The sequence below is a fragment of the Mastigoproctus giganteus genome, chromosome 13 (assembly GCF_048544385.1).
Source record: "Mastigoproctus giganteus isolate SK-2022 chromosome 13, ASM4854438v1, whole genome shotgun sequence".
Classification (NCBI taxonomy): domain Eukaryota; kingdom Metazoa; phylum Arthropoda; class Arachnida; order Uropygi; family Thelyphonidae; genus Mastigoproctus; species Mastigoproctus giganteus.
The window spans coordinates 26,207,918-26,223,778 of NC_143587.1; positions in this window are offsets into that span (position 1 = coordinate 26,207,918).

Consider the following 15,861-nt stretch of genomic DNA (forward strand, 5'->3'; position numbering starts at 1 on the left):
GTCAGGCAAGACTTTCCCTTAACAAAACCATGCTGTGTCCAAGCTATAACCGAAGTCTTGTCTAGATGATCCTGCAGTGCTTCTTTAACCAGTGCCTCCATTAATTTTCTTGGAACAGAAGTTAAACTAACAGGTCTATAATTACTAGTGTTGCCCTTTGATCCTCCTTTGTGAATTGGGGTCACATTTGCACATCTCCAGTCCCTGGGTACCTCCCCTGAGTCCAAAGAAGTTCTCATAATTATGGCTAAGGGTTTGCTTACTTTCTTTGTTGCCTTCTTTAATATAACTGGATAGAACCCATCCACCCCGGGTGCCTTTTTTATGATTATCTTCAACAATTTCTCCTCCAGTTTCCTCTCAGTTATTACAAAATCATCCAGCTCACTGCCAGAGTTTAACTCACCTTTGGAATTCCCCTCCCTGAATAACTCCTCATGGGTGAATGTAAATGCAAAATACTCATTCAGTTTGGAAGCTATCTGAGCAGAATCATCTACAGTCAAACTATCAATATGATGTGGACCAATCTGAGTCATCCTCTTTGTTTTAGAGTTTATATAAGTAAAGAATTATTTACGGTTTTTCTTTCTATCCTTTGCTAAAGATTTTTCATAATGTGCCTTCACATGCCTAACCTCCTTTGTGACTTGATTACAGACTAGCTTGTATAAATTCACATAGGCTTCTGTTTCACCTGACAATTTATGTGAATCCCTTGCATTTTTCTCCTCTGCCACAAGTCTCATTAGCTCATCTGACATTAATTTGGGTCTGAATGAGCAGTATATCTTAGTTATAAGACAAAGCCTAGAAGCTTCCAAGATTACTTCCTTGAATGCTTACCGTTTAGAATTTGCTGTTGGTAACATCATCAGTTGGTCACACTGTATAGAACCTAAAAAATCTCTGAGACCACTGTAGTCACCTTTATAAAGCAAAAACCCTTCCCTTTACTGCTGATGGTAGTAAAGGGAAGGGTTTACTTACATCTTTAAGCAAATCCCAAATCAGTACACTGCGATCACTCCTACCTAGTGGTTCCTTTATCTGTAAATTCTTAATGCATGAATAATCACTGCCTCTTGTTGCCTTTCTAACATGCTGCTGCCGTAGAAAACAATCATTCAATAAATCCACAAAAGTCTTGCTAGTGTGCAAGTGACCAACTGACAAGTCCCAGTCTATATCAGCGAAGTTAAAATCCCCCATTATCAGACAGTCTGATTTACTGGCCCACTCTATTTCTCTGTTTAATTGTTCATTGTACTCATCAGAGTCATTAGACCGAAAACAAACTCCTACCCTCATTTTTGCTTTCCCAGGGTTTATGTCACACCAAACTAAATTTTGCACTTTCCATCTATGTCAACTGAATGCAATTTTTTAGATTTTATGAGTTTCTTAACTAACAGCAAAACCCTTCCTCCCTATCCTGTCTATACTTTCTGTACTCTACAAATTCCAATTCTTCATCCCTTTTATATGAGTGGCACCAAGTCAATAATATCCACCTTGGATGTCTTAACCACCACTTCAAATTCATCAAATTTGTTTACTATACTCCTTGGTGTACATGTAAGTAGCACTGGTGTACATGTAAGTAGCATTGGTGTACATGTAAGTAGCATTGGTGTACATGTAAGTATATTTGCACCTGTTCTTACTCTTAGTTAATCTAATACAACCATGTATTTACTTGTTTCTGACCCCCAGCAGATCCTGAAATCCCCAGGAACTGGCTTCCTGGTGGGCTACTGCTCATTCCAAGAGAAGCACTGTAAGAAACATTTCCACCTCTGTCTGTGGCTTCTGGTAACCTATTAGTATAGAACTGTATAGAACCTAAAAAATCCCCCCAAGCTAGCAGTTTGGTTATAACAAGTCCTGGGTATAACCACCATGCACAAGCACACGGTGGTTGACCACCCTGGTGTGAACCAATGTAAGCAGGGGTCAAGGTGTGGCGCCCACACCACATGGAGGAATACCACCCCTCTGTGTTACCAGGCAATACTAGGTGGTAGATGACTCTCATCAACCGATGCAATACCACCACTTTGCTTATTGGTGGCTTTTAGTGGTGGAACTCATGTTTAGTCTCCACAGCTAAGTTCCGGTCAACCATTCCCCATCTCTTCCATCATGCAGTATGATTGATGACTATTGAGGTTATCATGAACAATGTGGCGAGATCCAATCTTCCTTACATTTCGAGGGTACAGCTCTAAAACGGTGTTCCAAGCTGGCCGCTAGTTAATACACCAGACCAAACCTATTGGAAACTCTCTAGGAGGCTTCCGGATCAGCTAGTGTATAATCTTGCTAACTCTACTCTGCCAGGTGACTGGAGGGAGTCCGAGTAGTGTGTATGCCGGGGGCTTGTCGAGGCTGCATTATGTCAAGGATCTGGTTATATTTTTACCATGTGTACGCCATATCCAAAAATTTCATTACATCATACAGCATGTCGAACCCACTTTTTCTTACTATTGAATACACCATGAATTGTCAAACTAATAGAGTAAGCTTATCTGCGAAAAGATGAAACCTTCCAAACACTTCCTAATTCATTTCACAAATATACATGGGCTCAATTCTAATCTCGACAATGTCCATTTCCACTTGAAGTCTGCATAACCCCATGTACTTTTTCTGATGCCCAATAATTTAGATGCCCAAATTATTCGCTGTATGATTCCTTTCACTTCAAAGGTGGTACTTGTGCTTATGACCGTTCTGATATTCCCTGTCGGAGACTTGGTAATTTGGAATCTCCTCTTTTCGATCTTCTCTGGCTTAAAATCCCTCTTCCTCATTGTGTCAAATTCATCTGTTGTCTCTACCGTTCTCCCAACTCCACTAATCACTTGGAGCTCTTTGACATCCTTTCTTTGCGACTTGACTTTCTCCAGTCCAACTTTCCTAACAGTGAGGTAATTTTCCTTAGTGATTTTAATGTTCACAACTCCAGCTGGCTTCCGTTTTCTAGTCACACCGACCCAGCTGGTCGAGATGCTGTGACTTTTGCAATTACTAATGACCTTGCACAGATTTTTCATTATACCTACAAGAATATCGAACAATCCTAACCATACAGCCAACACGCTTAATCTTTTTCTAACAAACAACCCTTCTAAGTACACGGTCGAAGTGAGAGGTCCTTTAGGCACCTCAGATCACAACTTGGTGATTGTCGCTTCTCTAATGGAGCCTTTATCTCATGGCTATTCCCAACCTTGTATTGTTTGACATTACAAAAATGCAAAATGGGATGACCTACGAGATTTCTTTTCTTATTTTCCTTGGTCGGATTACTTGTTTAAAAACTTCTGATGTCACATTTTGCTCAGATCGTGTCAGTGAAATTATTCTTGCAGGAATGGAATCCTTTATCCAACACTTCACTTTAAAATCTCATCCTTCATTCCAAACCTTGGTTTTTCTAATAAATGTGCTAAGGCTGTTCAAGAGAAGAACGTTGCATATTGTAATTGGCATATTTTTAAATCTTCAATTTCATTTTCTGCCAACACCAAAGCTCGCAACAATTGTAAAGCAGTTATTAATCAGTCCAAACCAGATTTTGAATAGGCTAAGAGTAGAAAACTTGCTGCTTTCCCTAATGGTAGCCAAACGTTCTGGTCTCTTGCCAAAGCTTTTGGCCGCAACTTTTGCCCATCTCTGCTCCCGCCTCTGTCCAAACCAGATGGTTTTATTGTCACTTCAGCCAAGGATAAAGCTGACCTACTAGGATCCCATTTTTCTTCCAACTCATGTATTAATGATCTTGGTAAAACACCTCCCACCATTCCCAACATGCTCCATTCAATGCCTCCTGTGGTCTTCCCTCAAAAGGATGTCAGAGGGATTTTGACGAATCTTGATGCTAAGAAAGCTCCAGGTCCCGATGGTATTTCTCCACTTGTTCTCAAAACCTGTGCTCCTGAACTTACTCCTGTCTCTGCTGCCTTTTTTCACATTCTTATTCCAAGGTGTTTTTCCTTCTGCTTATAAATTTGCTCATACCCAGCCATTTCCTAAAAAGGGTGACAAATCCCTCCCATCCAATTATCATCCCATTACAATTACTTATACTCTTTCTAAAGTAATGGAGAAATCAATTAACTGCCAACTCTTAAACTGCCTAGAAACCTACCATCTGACAAGGATCGCCAGTATGGATTCCGTCAGTGTCGGTCCACTGGTGATATTCTGCCTTATGTTACCCATTTATGGACTAATTCGATGAAAAAGTTTGGTGAAACACAAGCATTTGCTCTTGACATCTCAAAGGCTTTTGATCATATTTGGCATAAAGGTCTTCTAAACAAGCTTCCATCTTATGGTTTGCCAACTGTTTTTTGTGATTGTTTATCCAGTTTTCTCTCTTATCGCTCACTGAGTGATGGTAGATGGCTCACTGTCTTCTAACTTCTCCAATAATGCCGGTGTCCCCCAAGGTTCAGTTCTTTCTCCCACTCTTTTCCTCTTGTATATTAATGAACTTCTTCCATTGACTGGAAATCCTATTAATAGTTTTTGCTGATGATAGCACATTGCATTCCACTTTCCATTTTGAGAAACCTTGTCCTGTTCAATCGGCTACCAATTCCTTAAATGCCGATCTCCAGGTAATTCTCCAGTGGAGCAAAGACAACTTAGTTGATTTCAATCCTTCTGAAACTCAGTCTTGTCTTATATATATATCGCAAAAAGGATTCTTCTACTCCTATGCTTATCTTTGGTGACTCTCCGATTTCTAGAAAAAATGATATATCTCTTTTGGGGATTACCCTGACTTATAATCTCTCTTAGCACAAGCACATTACAAATATTGCTTCCTCTGCATATAAAAAACTTGGTTTTCTCTTTTGATCTCGGCGTTAGTTTTCTTCCAAACAGCTGTTTAATCTTTACAAATCCCAAATGCACCCTACCATGGAATATCGTTCCCACATGTGGGGTGGTGCCCCCAAAACCTCTCTCAGGCTTCTTGATTTTATTCAGAAGAGGGCAGTTAGGTTAATTAATGATTCATCTCTAACAGAGTCTCTCCACTCGCTGTCTCATAGATGTACTGTTTCTGCTGCATGCCTCTTCTACAGATATTTCCATGGGCACTGTTCTTCTGAAATGGCTTCTATAATTCTTGCTCTCTCTTTCAAAACAGTCCGAACATTTGCCGCCGCCACCAGCCAAAATCTATTTACTGTCCAACTTCAAACTCACAGAACCAACTTTTCATCTTCCTTGTTTATTCATTCCACTGCATTTTCTGGAACAACCTTCCTTCATAAGTATTTCCTGAAAATTACATTCTACAGAAGTTCAAATCCAATGTCAACAAATATCTTCTTTCATCTTCTCAATCTCCAACCCAAGCATGGTACTAAGTACTATAGGTTCTAATACCTATATCTAATACGTGGGGTTTACTTAAAAAAAAAAAAAAAGTTTTCCGACCCACCTAACATTGCTTTGATAGCATCAGCAAATATTCTTGAACCCTTTCCATTTAAGTGTATCCCATCCCTGTAGAAGCAATCTCTCCTGTTAACAAGCAAAGACCATGTTGGAAAAATTCTACTCCATAAGCCCTGCACAATCTCTCCTGGGCAGAAATGATTGACAATGCTCTCATCATATACTCCCTCTTATCATATCCGGGCAGGATTGAAGACACTCTCAAATTTAACCCTAACTCGCGATTTTTTTTAAGCACTGACCAGTACTTGCTTAATAAATCCGCAGATCTCCTACACTTAATGTCATTAGTGGCAACATGTACAACGATATCACCTTTTGTGCCCTTAAAAGATGATATCTGCTCTACAATGTCATCACCTTTTGCTCCTGGCAGACATACCCTGGTTCTATTCCTCCTATCCTTTTTGCACAATATATTTCCTGTTTTCCTGACAATGAGTCATATTAAGTACTAGTCAATATCACTGGCTAGTACTTAAATATTTCTCATTCATAAGAATAAACTTAACAGGGCTTGAGACCTGTAATATAAATGCACATTTATTAAACAAAAATTTTATCAATTAAAGAACATTAGGCTTTAAATGATCTGTAATATTCATTCTCTTATAAGTCTGCATTTGGTGATTAAATGTAAGAGAAGCCAGGTTAGCATGCATTTATCATATAGCAAATTAGGAAATTTATTTGGAAAAATTAATAAAAAATAAAAAAATGAGTTACCTTACTTTGGAATGATTTCCTTAGATGAACCTAATCTGCAATTTGCATATACACAGAGAATATCGCTATCCAAAAATAAACAGCCTAAGTATCCAACAAATTCTTTTCACCCACTACTGCCATACTTTGCCTAGCATACCATTTGGACCTACAGCTTTTCCTGTCTTCTTATTCAGTGCTTATTTAAGTTCTATAGTCAAAACATGATCAATCAAACCCATATTTGTTGCTACATCACAGTTTAGTTCTCACAATTTTTCTTCATTCAACAACTGTTGGAAGTAATTCTTCTATTTGTTGTTTATTTCCTCACTTTTCACCAGGATTCTTTGGTTCTCATCCTTAATACTAGGGGGTATCAAAAAGTTCGTACTCTTACCTAGAAATAACAGCCCTAGAAAGGTGAAACTTCACAGGAACTTTAATCCTTTTCTATGTACTCTCCATGTATAGCAACTTTAATCCTTTTCAATGTACTCTCCATGTATAGTAACAGATTTCTCCCCTCCAGGGCTGTCTCGAGGGTATGTGGTGCCCCTATGCCAGTTTGGTTTTCAGCCCTGATCAATTTTTTTTTTATTTAAAATTTTTAAGCTTTATAAATTTTACAAAACGGAAATGTCATAATAGAACATATTTAAAAAATCTTACATAAAATTAAATTTACAAACTTTTATTTACAAAAGGTATAATAAAAATAATCTCATATAACAACAATAAATTATTCGAAAACTAAACAAAAAAATCCTTGAATAAAATATTTAAAATTATACTTATAAAATAGGTGTATAATAATAATAAATGTAATAATTTTGCAAAAACAAAGCAAAAAAAAATCTAAAATAAAGTATATAAGCTGTGTCTATAAAGTATAAGAATAATTTATGAGGCTGCCGTAGCCTAGTGGTCAGGCGTGCAGGTGCATACGTACACGTGCCTTGAGTGACCGGGATTTAGGCCAGTGACTGCTGAATACGGTGCTGTTTCTTGTATTCTCACATACGTTATGAACTCCTCTGACCTTGTGGTCATTCTGGAGTATAAATAGAAAATGTATTTATTTATTTAATTGTAGCAAAAAACAATTTTTTAACTAAATTAAAAACTTTTCTGGCTTTTACTGTCGCAAAATGTGTTATCAATTCTTCCATATCAAATTCTTTTAAAATATCTCGTTAAATCGATAATATTGTTAAACCGTCTAATCTTTCCTGACTCATAGTTTTTCTCAAATGAGTTTTAATAAATTTCAGTTTCGAAAAACTCCTTTCCGCACTAGCCACAGAGACAGGCAACATTAGGAAAATGCAGATAGCAGTGAATAGGTTTGGTAAGGAAGATGTTAATTGCCGATCACATATGAATTGTAGAATTTTTGAGAGGTGACATTTCTTCATTCGAATATGAACAGTGAAGATATCTAATTTTGTGAAGCAAATTCGTTCCCAATATGTCTTTTTCTTTTTCTGCTGTTAAAAGCATTTCTAAATTCATACAATGTTTTAAAAGTTCTATGTCATTCATAGACTTACATTTATTTAAATTCAAAAGAATATTAAAATTATTATTGTGTTTTGCTAACAAATCAAAATGATCCTTCAAAGCAGTGATGGCGTGGTATTGAATGCCCAGACTGGTTCACAGCTGTAGAGTGATAAAACGGAGTTTGGTGCGAAAAGTAAAATAGGCGCTCCAAAAAAAAAAATTTTGACCAAATCGGAGTCCCATGCAATACGGTGCCTGGTACAAAAAATCAAATAGGCAAACCAAAAACAAAGAATGCTAAAAACGACGCCCCTTACAATACGGCTTTTGGCAGGCACTGCTCGTACCACCAACGCTTCGACTCTCTGGTCCTCTTTAATACTATTGCTTTTTTTTACGATGTTGGCACCCCTAGGCTGGTGCCTTTTGTGCCTAAGCCTAGAGCCGGCCCTGATCCCATCCATGGATCAGTTATTTAATGCATTGATCATATAAGTCTGCACTTTTTGTCTGAAACCAAGATTCCGCTTCATTGATGACTTCCTGAGACGAATAAAAGCAGCGCCCACCATTTGGTACACCCAGCCATTCATCACCAACCAATCAAAAAAGTTCTCAACATCAGCATTACACAAATCGAACAGTTGGCAAGAACATTGCATTCAACACTACTTCTGCAAAGGCATTAGCAATCTTGGAACCCATTGTGTGGAGACATTAGACATGTGCAGATGGTCATGTAAATTGATGTGGGCAGACCCAAAACTAATTCCTATTCCCCTCATACAACTAATGTGTTCCAGATTTCTGTTATTCCTTTCTCCTGTCTTTGTAAGTTTATATATCTACTTCAATCCCTCCTGCATTGTCCACTTATTATAAAGATCATCATATAACTTCAGTCCCTTATACCTCTCCAAATCTTCCACTTCCCTTAATCTTTAAAACAGCTTCTCTTCTTCCTGGCTCACTTTTGCACCTCTTTAGACTCCACCACGTCTCTCTTTGTGTATGGTATGAGGAGCTGGAAATCATTATGTAAGGTGAAAATCTGTATCTTGAAAATCTTTTCCCCTAGAAATTATTGTGATAAGGTTGGGTTATATATTCTAGAAGAGACTATTACACTTTTTTGTTTTTAATCTCAAAAGTGCCTGTTATGTTATATCAAGGTTAATAACTCATGTTAAAGGTGAAACTTGGTCTGCTATAAGCATTAAGACTACTACGCAGTTTACTTTTCAAAATTTTGAAAAAAGCCACAATTAGCATTAGGTATTTTATAATTTAAAAAATTATTCATACTCCACAAGATGAAAAATGGATAAATATAATGATAAATATACATAGCTTATTTATATATATACAGTGCTTTTTTTGAGACGGTACGCAATGGTACGGCGTACCGGCACCTTTATTAACAGTGACGTGTGACATTTGGATGCTATACACTTTGAATTTTGTAATATTCCGTAAATTTTTTCGCATGTTTACCTACTTTTCAAATAAGCTTAAAGTTATTTAACTAGATTTGCATCTCACTGTCTATTGTTAAGATATCTACTAAATAAAACTTTATAACCATTTTTAGAATTCTAAATTAATCAGTCAGATCTCTGTTTAACAAATGCCTTTTAGAGCGATTTTTTTTAATCGCCTTGGAAATTACATTTAAAATAGTTTCGGGTGAGTGAAGAAAATTTTCATATAATGAATGGCTTAGGAGAGACTTAACTGCATACACACACTGTTCGCACTTTTGGCCTTCAGGCAATTTAGGAAATTAGTGCTGCTGCTAAGCAAGAATTGAGAGAGCTAAAGGGATTACCATTCTACAACTTAGTGGTACCTGGTAACTTAGTAAAACCTATCCGACCACCTGTCCCACATACGGAGAAGTCGCGCTGGTCAACAGTGAGCAGATCAAGGAATATTCCCAATGAGATCTGGTCCACCTTCTACTGCAGTGGTATCCAACCATTTCTCGTACAAGGGGCATTTTCAAAGTTAGAATTCTTTTGGGGGCCGCACTGAGTGATTCAAGAAGAATTAGTGTGTTACATTTTTTTCCATATCTTGTTACATGTAAAAGGAAGTTTCTGTTGGTTCACAATAGGTGAACCAACAACTGCTAGAAAAAAAATTCAATTGGTACTTTGACCTAATATATATATATATAAAAACCTACTTGTGGTGTCATTGCTGTTTAACACGAAAGGGAAGCTGCCTCTTCCCAAACATATAAATACTAAAAACACACAAAAAGTTTTTTCAATTTTAACCCTTTCAAGAGTGAACACGATCTGATTTCAGATGTGGGCCATTTCAAATAACGTACCTTTTATCTGAGCAAACAATGATATCAGATGATTTGAAACAATAATCTTTCAACTGCCTTCAAATTTTGCTAGCACATGGCATTTCTTATCTTTACAACTAACAGTACACAAGGTTTTAATAATTCAAATCAAAAGGGATTATGAAGCCCAATAAGTCCTATTATTATAATAATCTTAAATTATAGGAGAAAACCTCATACCTTATTGGTAGGAATGTTAATCTCTCAACATTCAATCGCGAATGATTATAATATGAACCTACCCCCCCCCGTGCATAATCATAAATAAATCAAATTAAAATAGTTATTAATTAAAATCACCATGCTTTCAATTCTCATATCATGACAAGCGAATCGGAAAGAATTACGGAAAGACGGCAGCCGCCAACCTCCAAAAACCAACTAACATCACATGCCACCATGAGAATTGAAAAACAATTGTTGCAAAAATCTAAAAACCATGAAACAAATACATATCCATTAATACACACACAAATTAAATTTTAAAACAAACAAATTAAACTATAAAACGGTTTTAAAGTGTAATTTGTGTGTGTGAATTAATGGTTATGTATTTGTTTCGTGGTTTTTAGGTTTTTGCAACAATTGTTTTTCTATTCAAATGGTGGCATGTGACGTTGGTTGGTTTTTGGAGGTTGGTGGCTTGGCATGATATGAGAGTTGAAGGCATGATGATTTTAATTAATAATTATTTTAATTTGATTTATTTATGACTATGCACGGGGGGGGGGATAGGTTCATATTAATAATCATTTGCGATTGAGTGTTGAGAGACTAACAGTCCTACTAATAAGGTATGAGGTTTTCTCCTATAATTTAAGACAAGGTTTTAATAGATAGTGGCATGAAAATCTGATGAGGGCATCACATCAATCAGCCATTATTGGCTTATTTCGGGTTATAAAAGCAAGAATTCTTTGGATTTTTGAACCAGAGGTGGATGAAGAGTGAAGTGATACGTAAATAAATATAGATAATATTGTTTAAAAATTCTAGTTTCATTTCTGATAATAATTTTTCTTTAATAATGAGCAATCAAGTCAAAATAAGAAGAAATTATTACTTAAAAGCATGTATGACGTTTTCATTTTTAAAAACTTCTGAATATAACAAACTCATTCACTCAGGAAAAGGGTTAAAGTTGAAAATTTTTTTATGGCTACATATAACATGACATTCTAAAACCGAAATTTAACTTGTGTTTATATAATATCAGTACAAGTATTTGATAGTGAATATCCAAAAAGTTCTGTTAAAAAAAAAAAAAAATTGTAATAATAAATATTTCACTTAGTCATACCTGTACATATATCTTAAATAAGATATGAAGTGGCCTAAATTTGTCCAAACTTCACTTTCTTGTGGTGTAACCCGGTAGTAGGGAGTCAGCTATATGACTAGTGAACAAATGAGGATAGGCTGATCAAATTAGATAAATTATAGGATAAAACCTTATCACCATGACAGAAAAAAATCAACTTATACTCATTCCAACCAGAACAGTTGTCTGGCTGGAGTGATATTACAGAAAAATATTACCAGTGGATTGATGCTAACAGAATCCATACTTGTGATTGCTGATCAGGAAGATTTCTAGATAGTTAAAAAGTGTTGGCAGTTAATTACTTTACTTTAGACACTCTCCATTACTTTGGATACAGTAGAAGTAAGTACAATGGGGCAATAACTGGATGGGAGGGATTTGTCAGCCTTATTAGGACCCAGCTGGATATGAGCAAATTTCCAATCAGAAGGGAAAACACCTTCGGAAAAAAGCCAACACAGAACAGGAGTAAGTTCAGGAGCACAGGTTTTAAGAACAAGTGGAGAAATACCATGGACTGGTGCTTTCTTAGCATCAAGATTGTTCAAAATCCTTCTGACATCCTTTTGATTTCAGAAGGATTTTGAACAGGAGACACTGGGTGGAGTGTACTGGGAATGGTAGGAGATGGTTTAACAAGATCACCAATACAAGAATTAGAAGAAAAGTAGGATGCTAGAAGGTCAGCTTTATCTTTGGCTGAAGTGGCAATAGAACCATCTGGTTTTGACAGAGGTGGGAACAGAGATGGTGGGCAAAAATTGCGACCAATAGCTTTGCAAGAGACCATAATGCTCAACTACCATTTGGACAAGAAGCAAATTTTCTACTATGTTCTAGTCTGTTCAAAATTTAGTTTGGACTAATTAATAACTGCTTTACAATTGTTGCAAGCTTTGGTGTAGGCAGAAAATGAACAGGAATTTTGGATACTGGACAAGATTTTAAGGTGGAGTGTGGAATAAAGGATTTCATCCCTACATGAATAATCATTTGCTCAGATCATGTCAGTGAAATGATCTGAGCAAATGATGACATCGGAAGATTTGAAACAGTAATCCAACAAAGGAAAAGAAATCTCACAGATCAACCCATTCTGCACTCTTGTAATGCCAAACAACACAAAGTTGAGAATGGCCACAAGAGAAAGGCTCCAATTGAGAGACCATCCCAAGGTTGATCTGAGGTACCTAGAGAATCACTCACCTCGACCATGTACCTAGAAGGGTTGTTTGTGAGAAAAAGATCAAGTATGTTGGCTGCATGGTTAGGATTGTCTAGTTTTCTGGTAGGTAAATTAACAATATGTGCAAAAGCCTCAGCCTTTTGATCAGCTGGGTCCGAGCGACTAGAAATCGGAGGTCAGCTGGAGATGTGAACATTAAAATTACCTCACTGTTAGGAAAGTCGCACTGGATAAAGTTAAGTTTCAAAGAGAGGAAGTCAGAGAGTTCCAAGTGATTAGTGGAGTTGAGAGAATGATAAAGGCAACATATGAATTTGACAGAATGTAGCAGAGAGAATTTAAGTCAGAGAAGATCAAAAAAAAAAAAGGAGATTGCAAATTACTAAGCCTTTTATAGGGAATATCAGAATGGACGCATGCACAAGTACCACCTTTGGAGTGAAAGGAATCATGCAGCGAATAATTTGGGCAACTGAGTTGAGCAGTGGGTGAATCAACTGATAACTGGGGTTTTTTTTTTTTTTTGTTTTTTTTTTTTTAGCAGCATTAGCAACTAAGGCCATATTGCTCTGGGGATATGCGGAGGTCATTCCCTGACCTTTCCGCATTCTCCGTATTTGGTGGTCACGGGCTCGAACCCCGGTCTAAATCAATAAGTGTGTGCTACACACTGCTGCTCCTGCCCACCTGGCTATGGAGGCGCCTACTGATAACTGGGATTCTGTTAGAAAAGTACATGGAATTTTGCAGACTGTAAGTGGAAACAGACATATGAAATTAGAACTAAGATGACATATACTCATGAAATGAACAAGGAAGTATTTAGAAGGTTTAGATCTTTTCACAGATAAGTTTGTTCTATTATTTTGACAATTTGTGGTGTATTCAGAATTAGGAAAAGTGGCAAGGGCATGCTGTATGAAGTAATGAAATTTTTGGATATGGCCTACACATGGTAAGAATATACCCAGGTCCTTGACATAATGTGACTATGACAATGCCTTCCCCCCTAATACTCCCTCCAATGCCTATCTAGCAGAATAGAGGCATTGAGATTATACACTTGCTGATCCAGAAGCCTCCAAGAGAGTTGCCAATAGGTTTGGTCCAGTGGACTATCTAGTGGTCAACACCGTTTTAGAGCCCTACCCTTGAAATGTAAGGAAGACTGATCTTGCCATGATGTCTATCATAAAGAGATCAATCATACTGCATGATTGATGGGGAGGTTGCTTTGCTGGAGCTTTGTTCTGGAGATTAAACATTGGTTGATGAGTCATCTACCATCTAGTACTACCTGGTAACATAGAGGAGCATCATTCCTCCATGTGGTGGAATGATGCTCCACAACCCTTGCTTATGTTGGTTAGCACCTGGGTGGTCACCCCCCAGTATGCTAGGTGCCGTATTTCAGGACTTGCACATGAAGGTTATACGCAGCATTATTAACTATCCACCAATTTGAAGGCTCAAGCAGAGGATTTGACTGTCACAGACTAACTGGACTTTGTCGAAATTACCATTATTAGCAAGAAAGCAAGCTTATACAGCATTGGCCAAAAAAAAAAAACCCTTCCCATTTCACTGATCCATTCATTCCAAATGTTTGTCTAGTTCTGCCTTGAATTTGTTTAAGCAATCAACTTCCACAACAACACATGGAAGTTTGTTTCAGCAACCAATTACCCGCTGGCTAAAGGCAAACCTCTGCACATTTATTCTACAACTGTAATCTGAGCAGGAGGAAGAATCCCATCAGCACTGAGCCTGCTCAGTCCATTCAAGGCCTTATACACCTCAACCAGATTGCCTTGCAGGTACTTGGTTTCCAGAAGCTGCAATTTGCAGGACTTAAGCCTTTTTTCATAAGAGCACCCCTTTTATCCCATCACCAGTCTTGTTGCCCTTCCCTGTACTTCTTCTAGCAATTCTACATCCTTCCTAAAATGACGCTTCCAGACCATAGCATCAGCATTAGGTCCACTTGACTTGAGTGTCACCTGAATATCAGTTCCATCAGTCACCAGCGTAGTAACCCTTTTTCAGGCCTGGAGGTAAAGAACATGTTTGGGTCACTACTTAATAAATGAAAATTGCAAACACAGGAGACAGCCAAAGACATTGATCCCGGAGGCAATTGCCTTGCCTGCCTACATGGTAGCTATGCCACTACCATCACTGTTTTAGATTCCCAGGTAGCAAGCATAAATTGGCATATCTGACAGAATGTCTGTGACAGCCTCAAGGGTTCCTTGATTACAAACACAGTATATAAAGATCACCACAAATTTAAGTGGAGAAAATCTAACAGAAACAAGAAAAGTATAATTGATTATATCATTATAAAAAATACCTTAAACAACTAGTGAAGGTACAAGGATACAGGGATTATTTTGGAATGGAAGTGCCCACCACGTTGTACTGAACAAATTAAAAACGATAATTGGCATAAAAATAATAGGTACGAAAACATCAAATGAGACAAAAAATCAAAAAGCTCTCAGATTTGTCAACAGCCATTAAATGGAGAAACCCCAACTCAAAAGGATAAATAAGATGAATCCAGAAGATGGAAAAATGTTTTGGTGTTTAGTTAACACATTCACTGCCATAAATACATTTGAGAGGTCTGTTCAACATGCTGTAGTTTTCGGAATGTTGAGAAATTACAAAATTCTCAACTTTCTGAAAATTCATAAATAATGATTGAAAAAGTAAAAGTCTAGAATTCATAGCTAAAAGCAAACACTTACTTTTGGGCTGAGTGCTGTATATCAGAACAAAACTGAAAATGTTAACAAAACTTTATTATAGTATATAAACTAAACTAAACAAAAAGAAATAAAAATGTGTACCAAACTATATACAAAAACCAATCATTAATGCTCACAGCCCAGAGTTCAATCAGTGCACAGACAGAACCATGCAATTCATTTCACATGCCTTTACTTTTACACCACTTGTATATTGACTGCTTAAGAATGACTATTTCTATGTGTTACAGCATGTAAGATGATGCACTTCAATGCTTATGTGTACACTATGATAACCTAGTGTACACAATCACTGATGTGCACAAACAAGGATAACCTAATGGTTAACGTAAGTGCTGTATACAAATCAAATAGTTAACCATTCCTTGGTGTAGTGAACATGTTCAAATTCCTAGAATGAGGAAAACAGTAACTAAGGTAATCAAAAAAAAAAAAAAAGATAACAGCAAAGTAAAAACAGTAGAGAAAGTTATTTTAGAAGGTGCCGAGTAAAAGTAAACACTTTGATGATTTGGCAAAT